At 42.2% G+C, this 11,443-nt stretch overlaps 1 long non-coding RNA gene across 1 annotated transcript; it reads right to left on the bottom strand.

Annotated features, from left to right (window-relative positions):
* Nucleotides 1-7,455: 7,455 nt before the first annotated feature.
* On the bottom strand, nt 7,456-8,860 carry LOC141056878 (uncharacterized). Its single transcript, XR_012221948.1, has 5 exons — nt 8,800-8,860; nt 8,440-8,500; nt 8,187-8,286; nt 7,859-7,961; nt 7,456-7,606 (listed from the first exon to the last, which is right to left on the bottom strand). It is a non-coding gene; the product is annotated as an uncharacterized lncRNA (long non-coding RNA).
* Between the last annotated feature and the right edge of the window lie 2,583 nt (nt 8,861-11,443).

Raw genomic sequence — 11,443 nt, 5'->3', positions numbered from 1 at the left:
ACAATTGACATGCTGCGGAAAAAAAAACGCAGCTTTTCCGCAGGTAAAAAACCGCAGCATGAGCACTGCGGTTTTGAAAACCCATAGGCTAACATGGTAAAGTACCATGTCTGCGGAACTGCTGCAGTTCTGCAGGGCCAAAACCGCAGCAGAACCGCAGCGTGTGCACATGGCCTTATTGCACGTGACGCGTTCTTAAATATTTATTAATTAGACCTTTTATTCTTGTTTTATATGAGTGCAATAATTCCTATCCACCCCCTAAATACCTGTTCCTTCAATTTCTAGCTCGTTCAATTGAACTTCTATCGGAGGGTATACGTCACTTCTTGTCTAGAATTCATGAAATTCATAGCGCGAGTACTTATTATTTGTTTATATTCAGTTTTACAAAAATTGCTCATAAACTGACCATGACCCCAGATTGAGAAACAGAGCAAAAGTTTTAGTCAGGAGTCAGGCCAATCACAGGACTTATGTCGCTGCGGTGCCCATAGCCTTGTGATGCCGGTAGCCCTGCGATTAGAGTTGAGCGAAACAGGTCGGTCAGATTCAAAAGTCGCCGACTTTCGCCAAAGTCGGGTTTCATGAAACGAAACCTGACCACAGCATGAAGTTGGCCATGCAGTCGGCGACCCAAGCGCCAAAATCGGGTTTCGCCGAATGCTTGCACGTGAATTTTTTCAGCCAATGAGAGAAGTGTAGCTGGAGAGGGAGAAGAGAGAGAGAGATTTCGCCGCCTCTGGGGTTAAAATTCATGCCAGGTGTGCTTACAGTCCTCCACTCTCTGCCGACTTTTCTCCCCATTGACTTGCATTGGGTTTCGTGTTTCCCGACTTTTCGCTATAGTCGGCCGATTTCGTTCTACTCGACTTTTCAGAAAGTCGAGTTTCATGAAACTCGACCCGACCCTAAAAAAGGCAAAGTCTCTCATCTCTACCTGCAATGCCTGTAGCCTTGCGGTGCCCGTAGCCCGGCAGTGCCTGTAGCCCTATGATGTCTATAGCCCGGCGGTGCCCGTAGCCCTGCAGTGTCTGTAGCCCTGCGATCCCCGTAGCCTTCTGATGCCCGTAGCCCTGTGGGTCCTGTAGCTCTGCAGTGCCCGTAGCCCTGTGATACCTGTGGCCCTGCGGGTTCCATAACACTGTGATGCCCAGATCCCCATGATGGTGCCCCTTCTCTATACACCTCAAATCTGAATGTAGAAAAAAAAATGTAGGAAAATCCACAGCGATCTCATGCAGATTTTGGTTTAGATTTGGCTAAAAAATAAAAATGTGTGGGGAGTGAGGCTGCCCCTTGTCAACTTTACTGGAACAACCATGAAAGGAAGAGAGAACCACCCGAATATAAAGAAGACTTGTCAAATTTTCTGTGTGCCATAGAAGCCTCCTGCCAATAAGCGCTACCTTAACTGGGGGTAGAAAAAGTCACATCTCCTGCTAAAATATCACATTTGTGTGTGGAAAAAAAAAAAAATGTAGACGTACATAAATTACCCCCAAGGGGAACTGGAGTATATTTGTGCAAAACTTTTTTAAATTTTTTTTATGAAGTTGCAATTGATGAATTAGAACATCTGAAAATTCCAAATCGCATCCACAACGGTGAATAGAAAATAATACAAAAAAAAAAAAACAGGCAAACACAAATAGAATAGAGTTTAAAAAAGGCGCAAATGAAAAACAGCAAAAAAAGCAAAACACCAAACCCTAAACAAAAAGACACAATACAATAATCAATCAGACCCTGAATTATCGCAGCTAATTCTTTCTCTGAGGTGAAACAGTTCTGTTTTCCGACATGTTTTACCTCACAGAAAGCAGCAGCTGTGATCCCGTGCTATAATGTCTGTTTTCTCTGGTTTGCTCCCCCCCCCTATTCAGGAGCTGTGGTATGATCAGACTGTGTTCCTGCACAGTCAGACACGACCATTACACAGTACATAGCAGGGGCATGTTTATAAGATTATCTCAGCATAGGAAAATTATTTTGATCACATCCAAGTGTGGAAATTATTACTATTCCAAGGTCTATTGATTAAAATGTACTTTGTTCATGGGGGGAAAAGATCCCCTTAAATGGAATTTGCTATCTATATAGGCAAAAAAGAAAATTAGATAACTTTGTTTTCACACTGTCTCTTAGGCCTTATCAGGGCCGGTATCAGCACTTGGGCAAGTGCTGGGGCATTGAGCAGGTCGGGGGGCTCATTCGCTGTCAGGGACACCGGCGAGCTTTGAGGGCTAAGTGTCAGCCCCCACAAGTGAACCCCCGTCGCTTGCTCAGGGGCATGATACTTGCAATACTTATCTCTCTCCTGTTCCTCCTCTGCAGCGACTTCCGCATCTTCTGACTCTGTGACGTTTCAGATCAGAGGACATGATGACTAGTGTGCGCCCATTATATATTGAGTAATGTATGTGGCCCATTGTATATTGGAGCATTATTTGGGGCCCATCATATATGGAGAAATATATTGCGCCCATTATATACTGTGTGGAGCATTATATGGGACCCATTATATATGGAGCATTATACAGTGGGGCAAAAAAGTATTTAGTCAGTCAGCAATAGTGCAAGTTCCACCACTTAAAAAGATGAGAGGCGTCTGTAATTTACATCATAGGTAGACCTCAACTATGGGAGACAAACTGAGAAAAAAAAAAACAAGAAAATCACATTGTCTGGTTTTTTTTTCATTTTATTTGCATATTATGGTGGAAAATAAGTATTTGGTCAGAAACAAGCAATCAAGATTTCTGGCTCTCACAGACCTGTAACTTCTTCTTTAAGAGTCTCCTCTTTCCTCCACTCATTACCTGTAGTAATGGCACCTGTTTAAACTTGTTATCAGTATAAAAAGACACCTGTGCACACCCTCAAACAGTCTGACTCCAAACTCCACTATGGTGAAGACCAAAGAGCTGTCAAAGGACACCAGAAACAAAATTGTAGCCCTGCACCAGGCTGGGAAGACTGAATCTGCAATAGCCAACCAGCTTGGAGTGAAGAAATCAACTGTGGGAGCAATAATTAGAAAATGGAAGACATACAAGACCACTGATAATCTCCCTCGATCTGGTGCTCCACGCAAAATCCTACCCTGTGGGGTCAGAATGATCACAAGAACGGTGAGCAAAAATCCCAGAACCACGCGGGGGGACCTAGTGAATGAACTGCAGAGAGCTGGGACCAATGTAACAAGGCCTACCATAAGTAACACACTACGCCACCATGGACTCAGATCCTGCAGTGCCAGACGTGTCCCACTGCTTAAGCCTGTACATGTCCGGGCCCGTCTGAAGTTTGCTAGAGAGCATTTGGATGATCCAGAGGAGTTTTGGGAGAATGTCCTATGGTCTGATGAAACCAAACTGGAACTGTTTGGTAGAAACACAACTTGTCGTGTTTGGAGGAAAAAGAATACTGAGTTGCATCCATCAAACACCATACCTAATGTAAAGCATGGTGGTGGAAACATCATGCTTTGGGGCTGTTTCTCTGCAAAGGGGCCAGGACGACTGATCCGGGTACATGAAAGAATGAATGGGGCCATGTATCGTGAGATTTTGAGTGCAAACCTCCTTCCATCAGCAAGGGCATTGAAGATGAAACGTGGCTGGGTCTTTCAACATGACAATGATCCAAAGCACACCGCCAGGGCAACGAAGGAGTGGCTTCGTAAGAAGCATTTCAAGGTCCTGGAGTGGCCTAGCCAGTCTCCAGATCTCAACCCTATAGAAAACCTTTGGAGGGAGTTGAAAGTCCGTGTTGCCAAGCGAAAAGCCAAAACATCACTGCTCTAGAGGAGATCTGCATGGAGGAATGGGCCAACATACCAACAACAGTGTGTGGCAACCTTGTGAAGACTTACAGAAAACGTTTGACCTCTGTCATTGCCAACAAAGGATATATCACAAAGTATTGAGATGAAATTTTGTTTCTGACCAAATATTTATTTTCCACCATAATATGCAAATAAAATGAAAAAAAAACAGACAATGTGATTTTCTGGATTTTTTTTTCTCAGTTTGTCTCCCATAGTTGAGGTCTACCTATGATGTAAATTACAGACGCCTCTCATCTTTTTAAGTGGTGGAACTTGCACTATTGCTGACTGACTAAATACTTTTTTGCCCCACTGTATGTGGCCCATCATATATTGTGTGGAGCCCATCATATACTGTATGGAGCATTATATGGGGCCCATTATGTATGGAGCAATATATGGGGCCAATTTTACTGTATGAAGCAATATGTGGGCTCATTATACTGTTTGGGGCATTATATGGGGCTCATTATATTGTATGAAGCAATATATGGGGCTCATTATTCTCTATAGAGCAATATATGAGGTTCATTATTCTGTATTGAGCATGATGTGTGCCCATAATACTGTATGGAGGACTATACTGTTCGGTTTCTGAGCTATTGCACACTCCCTGACAGAAGTTATGTCACTTATCCATATTATGTAAATAAAAGCTTATAACCTGATGTTAAATTCATCCATTGGTTGTATAAATTATTATTTTGAAAGCTGAAACCCTCCGAAATGTGGTTTAGGTTAAGAAAATAAATTGGCATCAATGCAGAAATATTGATCATTTAATGGACACAGAATGGTCAGATTTTGGCAAGACACAAGTTTTGTCGCCTGGTCAAATAATGCACCCAATCCTAGTTTACATCCTCACCTGTGCTCAGTAAATGATCGGTTAATTAGTGGGTGTGTATAAAAAGAAACCCAGCACCCCAGACCTTTTCTGTGTGTATTTTGAATCCATACGGGCTCCAGTAGGTAACCTGCAATATTTGCGGCGGCTGTGGTGTAATTCTACTGAAGATTCGTCCCTCCTCCTGCCGTCTGACAACAGGTCACGTGAGGCCCTGCGTGTTTCCTGTGTCAGCGTCTGGGGGAGGTGGCTGCGCCTCTGCTCAGTGTAGGCGGTGTGCCGGTGTATGGGCGCATCCGGTCGGCACGGCATATAAACATGGCGATTGCATCCTCTCTCCACGCTCCCTGAGGAAGGAGCTTCATGCTCCGAAACGCGCGTCGGGGAAGGGCTGAAGGTCCGGGTCCTCTGCAATATTCATCTGCCACTTAGGTAAATGTTGCTCTTGGTGTGTGGCTGCTCACCTATTATTGGAATCTCTCTGGGGCTATACTGAGCATGTGCTCTGGATATTACATGGGTGGTGTATGAGGTTTCAACTTAATATAAAGTAACGCTTTTTCTTATATATGAGCACGGGCTCTTAATTTGACTGTTTGAAGTATACCCATGTGTAATTCTCCCTGCACCAGATGATTATTGGCACCTCTTATTTTTTGTATTTCATCGTAATTGTGCTGCCATATTGAGCAATTGCTCTGGGCATTTGCACGGGCGGGATAGGGGGTTCTAACCATGTGTAAAACAGCCCCCTTCTTGTGCTACATGAGCACTGGCTCTGAGAGTAGTGTTGTTCTATCTGTACATTGTTGGCAATATGTCTACATGTTGTTCTTGTGGCGCCAGATGAATATTTGTTTGCCTACACCAATTTCGTGGTTATTTATTATATATGTAATTGTAGAGGGTTTTGGCCTGTATGCCGTGAACTATGTGTGATCACCTGATGTGTACAATTTTTTTCTGCCCCAATCATTGTATTTGATCTATTTTAAATTATTTGTACCTAATAAAATGATTAATTTTAATGGGACTTTGACTGCTTTCAGTCTTTTCTTAGCATGCTCTCTGCAGTTGGCCCTGTATTTGTCTGGTTAAGGCACACATGATTGAGTGGTAGGTGGCAATTGGCCTTGTTATTTCTGCAATCATTCCCTACCCACATGTGTTATGCTTACCACAATTTGTTCATACTCCCTAAATTCAGCAGTGTCCATATGGACGCCCGTGGCAGAAATAAATTCTGGCATGCACGAAGTGTAGGATTCCATGGGCACCCAATCACTTACAGCAGCAGTAGCGCTAGCATGTTCTCGCCCGCTGCACTATTGCTGATTCTCATCGTCGCTAGAACTAGTGGACGACATCAGCAAAAACTGCTCCGCCGTTTCACTGGCGCTGTCTGTATCCGAACAGATCATGGCGTAAGCCTCATCTGCCGAATGCAAACGTGCAGCCATCTCCAACTTTTTCTCTCTTTCTCTCTTTCCCTCTTTCTCTCTTATAAACAGAGGAGATGGGAGGATGCAGGTATCACACTTCACTTTGTTGTTCTGACAACTCCCCCACATCTGCTCTCGATTGCTAGGGATTCCACTTCACACATTTGTGTGTCAGCTGTGCGGCCCAGGAACAATACCTTCTGAGCAGCACCAGGGGCTACCCTGTCTGACTATAACCAGGAAATCTCACTCAGCTCATTCCCAGCTAACACTCCTACAATTAACCCTGAAGTGTCCTACCACTGTGTCCCATAATGAGTGCACTCAGTGTCCCCATCTTGTGTCCTTTTTACTAACTGCACTGTCCCTAACTTATACATATAATACATTATGGTAATAAACACACATATACAGCTTACACATAATGCACAGATATGTACATAAGATGCAATCAAATATGGCAATCATTTACAGGTAACTAATAGCAACAATATCTACAGGGCTAGGCCCTGACCCTCTTACAGTGGGATAAAAATTGATTCTAGATTTCACACAAGTTTCTGACAGCAGCAGCTCAGGCACTGTCAGTGCCGAGCTTCTACTCTGATCGGGCAGGAAGTGCTGATATTTCAGCATCTACTGCATGGTCATGCTGTGATCGGTCAGTCAGATTGACTGCCCGATTACAGCGATCTGGGTGCGGGGACCGACAGTATGGGTCCCTGCCAGAGGCGTAGTTAGGGGTTCAGCTCAGAGGGAGAAAAAATCTGAGTGGACCCCTAACTGGTAACCCTGATTACAACTCAGGTGGAACACCCAGCAGCAGTAGCTCTGGGTGGGCCCCCTCAGAGCAAAGGGCCCGAGGCAACCGCACCCTCTGCCCCCCTGGTAGCTACGCTACAGGTGTCTGCACCTCTTCCCGTGCCTTTCAGCTGTCATACACAGCTGTCGGCACTGTACTTATCACTGTGTGTTTGCAAGTTTTAGTGACACTATACATACATGACGGACATAGTCCATCCTGGTGCGGAAACTGACACCCGGCCATGATGGACTGTGTCTGTCATTAGACGTTAAGGGGTTAAATAATACTCTCACAGATTGACAGCTGCATTTAACGGTTTAACAGCAGCAGACAAAGCTCCGTTCCTCTCGGTTGTTCGAGGCAGATTATGTCTGAATAGCACAAGTAGACAACATTATAATATGTTTATCAACAGCAATCGTTTTGCAGAACAAAAATCCCAACTAGAAAGAATTAATATATTCATTTTTATTGGCATTTATATCTAACTCAGAAAAATTAGATAAAAACAAACAATTGATGACTATTGAAGTTCAAATGTCCAACACTTGTAGAGATTCTCCAGGTCTAGGAAACTGCATCTGATCATGTTCTCAGCGCAGGTCGGTGCAGGTATTCAGCTTTTTCTTCCAAGATGTGTCATGCCTGTGTAGAAGCGATAAGTCGCCTTTCTCATTAACCTGAAAACAATTGAAAGATGTTTTTAAAAAGCTTAACAAAATATACTGGTTATCAAAAGAAACAACTCACAGAAGGCAACTTCACCATCATATCTCTGGTCATCAGCTGAACTTGAAATAGATGTGAAATATTGCATTATATATTGTCTATAAAGAAGGCCAATATGGAAATTGAAAATAGGAAGTTGCCAATAATAGTGTAATGTTAGAAAAATGCGACATGAACCATACGGCTATGGTGAGAGCACTCACAATAGATCTATACGGCGTGCAATGTCTGAGGGACTCATCTCGCCCGTCAGTGTGTTGGCGATTCTTCCGCAGCAGTAGGCTGATAACTTTCATCATTTCTTTCCTTTCTCAACCAGAATTTAAAAAAATTGTGCAGCAAGAAAAAATAATTAGAACAAATAAATACAGTAATAAAAACTATATTGCATTTCTTCTATTACGCCTTGCTTACACTATCATGTCCTCGCTGTTGCACTTCTTGAAAACAAGAATGATTGTTACTTACGATGATTTATATTATTGACATGAAGAAGATATATAAATGGAGGAAAACTACAGAAATATTTACCTGGGAAACACACGTTAGAAGCTTTGTGTCCATCAGAAGAGGTGGATTCTGAATGTTCGCTGTTAGCTGCTTGTGATGAGGACGTAAACTGATTGTCTCCCTACACGGTGAAAAAAAGGCAAAATATAGAGAAGTATTTAAACTTTAAATGATAAAACTCAATAAAAGACTAAATTAGAGACTCAAGATTCTCAATATTTTAAAAATCACTTTTATTATTGATTGCTGACAATAATGGAAGTTTCGTTCTTACCTCCATCACAGGTGGATGAGATGACAATATTTAGATAAATCTCACTGTTCAAATAATGAACCTGAAAATATAAAGAAAATAATTACATCCAACAAAGCTTAAACTCATAGAAGGTTTTCCAGAGCATTGTAGATAATTGCTGGGAATTGTCAATCATTCCATAGCCAGCAAGTTATGGGAAATGTAACCAGGGTTTATCTGGTGACCTATGAGGACGGATTCTGGATCTTTGCTGCTAATTGCTGGTGATGAACACAGATATCCATTGTCTCGCTACTCAGGGGAAAATATATAAAAGTGTCTCGACTTTACATTTTAAAGAAACCAAATTAGAGGCTAAATATTCTGAAGAATAGTTACATGTTTAGCTGATGGGTAGTTGACGCATTCGTCCTCCGCACCGGCGGCATTTACGTTTATTGCCAGCTATTTGTCTAAATTGCCCAATTCTGCAAAGATAAGAGGGATATTGGTTACTGGGCTGGAATGAACGTTCATTAATACCATGGATTATATTAAAAAGAACAAATTGAAATCAATATATTATGAACTGGCCCAGCACAGAAAATATAACATGTAGTATCCTGAACCCTACAGCCCCCAGACGTCAGTCCGCTCTGATAGTAGTAAAGTATGAAAGCATTCTACCAACAGAACCGCACGGACGTCTCTCCGCAGTGATTGTGTGTCCGAGGAGATGAGTCATAAATCCACTTACTCTTTACCACACAGGTCGCATTTGTACTTGTATTTGTAGTTGATGGTATAATTATGATATCGTGTCACTTTTGGCAGCTCAGGATGGATAAGATTTACCCTTCTTGTGAAAACCTGCCATAACGGGCCATGGTTGTCTTTGCGTTTACCGGTGATTATCCAACAGGCGGCGTGGCACATCTCGTGCGCAAGGGTGGATCGTACTCGCACTAAAACAAGAGATTATACAGTTATGAGAAAATCTGAGTACACCCTGGTTGAACAATTTGGTTTTACAGAGCAGGACAAAATACAAACTACATCCTGAGATGAACAACACGTGACAAGTCAACCGTGCCATTATTTATTTACCGAATACTACTTCAAAATACAGAAACAGGGAGTGAAAAATAAGTACACCCCATGAATCAATAGCTTTTAGAATCACCTTTAGCAGCAATAACTTGAAGTTGCATCAATGGTGTACTTAATCACACGCCGTTTTTGCCTTTTGGCCTACTTTTTGTTAAATAATGATGCAATATTTTTTTTTCATGTTGTTTTCTGAGATTGTATTTCCCTACATTTAGGACTTTCTATAGAGCTGATACTTTTTTTTTAATTTTCTCCTGATATGTCAAATATTAGAATTCAAAGAGGGTGTACTTAGTTTTTCTTATGACAGTATGTACAATGAGTTTATAAGATGTTCTACATAACAAGTAGCAGCTTATTTGCCCTGTACACAGGTTGTCTTATGAAGCTGTAGGATGGATGTGATGTGAAACCTACCGGCAGAATCGCAGACTGTTTCAGAAAGCTCAATATGTGAGAGTCGGCGGTTGTTCTGCAGCTTATTCCAGCATCGGCCGGATGCTGTTCCCATCTTCTTGCTCCACGAAATGTCCATTTTCAAAGGGAGCTAAAATAAAGAAAACAAATTCCGTTACATCTGTAAACTCTTTGACCCCAACCTTGTAAAGTCCCTAACTCTCATGTGTGATTTACAGCACTGGTCTACTTGTATGAGGCACGGGGTCTACCGAGAAGTCCAAGATGTGAGAACAAAAATAAAAATAAACTTATTCTAAAATGTCCAAATATCAACTAAATGTTTTTTATGTATAAATGTAAAAATCCTTTCAACTTCAAGCCAAAAGTTGCTAATCTTTTTTGTCTCTGCAGTGGTGGATCATCTAAGGTTTCCTCTCATCGCACAGATAAGAAGACGGTGACGGCATTTACCAAACTATGTGAGATTTACCTGAGATACTCAATAACTATATTACAGAAACATGACCAAGGGGTTAGGAATCTGCCTTTCAGAAAGTTAGAGCCATTTTTCTTGGAATTTATTGTTTAAAGGGGGAGATAATAGAGAAGTCATGTATCACCCAGAAACCCATGATAAGATGTGATACCTTATTATCGAAGACTGTCCGGTTGTACCAGTTGTACAGTCGCTCCACCAGCTCCTCCTTATTTTCCTGGAAGTGGGTAACATAGATGGAAGTAGGAGAAATGACATCTTCCAGGAAACAGCCGGGGACGTTACATCGTGGTGTCCTGGCAAAGATAAGGAATCATATATAAATCCACAGGAAACATCTTGCCTAGTTCATCTAATATATAAAGCTCAATGTGGGTGTGTATGTCCGGGATTGGCATCCGCACCGTCGCAGCTACAGCCACAAAATTTGGCACAGTCACACATCTGGACCCCGAGAGCGTCATAGGCTATGTTGTAAAGCGAAATTTTAACCCCGCGCGTTCCAATTCACCAAACAATTTTGCCCCTGTCTACATAATAAGGAAAAAGTGTGTATCAAGCCCCGCCCCTCATTATGATGTCATAATGGTTGCCATGGCGACGATGATGTCTTAATAGGTTGCAATGGTGACGGTTATGTCATAACGGTTGCCATGGTGATGATGATGTCATAATGGGTATATGGGCATGGGACTATGAGATGAAGGATGTGTGATGGGCATATGGGCACTTGACTATGGGATGGCGGATATGTGTGATGGTATATGGGCACGGACTATGGAATGGAGGATAATAATAATTTGTTATAACTAACCACAGTTAGTTACTATGCCCAGGCAGCGCCGGGCTCTTCAGCTAGTGGCTTTATATAGAGGTAGATGTATCTGGCCTAACTTACCTCTCCTGTGTAGCGGAGCTCTCCTCGCTATCAGATGGTAAATTATCTGTACAGAAATAAGGAGGAGAGAAAATACTTTTTATAAGGCTCAAATCAGACATGTTAGTATGCAGGCCCGTACTAGAGAGGGGTCTATAGAT

The sequence above is a fragment of the Dendrobates tinctorius genome, unplaced genomic scaffold (genome assembly GCF_039654945.1).
Source record: "Dendrobates tinctorius isolate UK_male_01 unplaced genomic scaffold, ASM3965494v1 ptg000201l, whole genome shotgun sequence".
In the NCBI taxonomy this organism is placed as follows: domain Eukaryota; kingdom Metazoa; phylum Chordata; class Amphibia; order Anura; family Dendrobatidae; genus Dendrobates; species Dendrobates tinctorius.
This window is presented reverse-complemented; position numbering and strand designations above follow the sequence as displayed.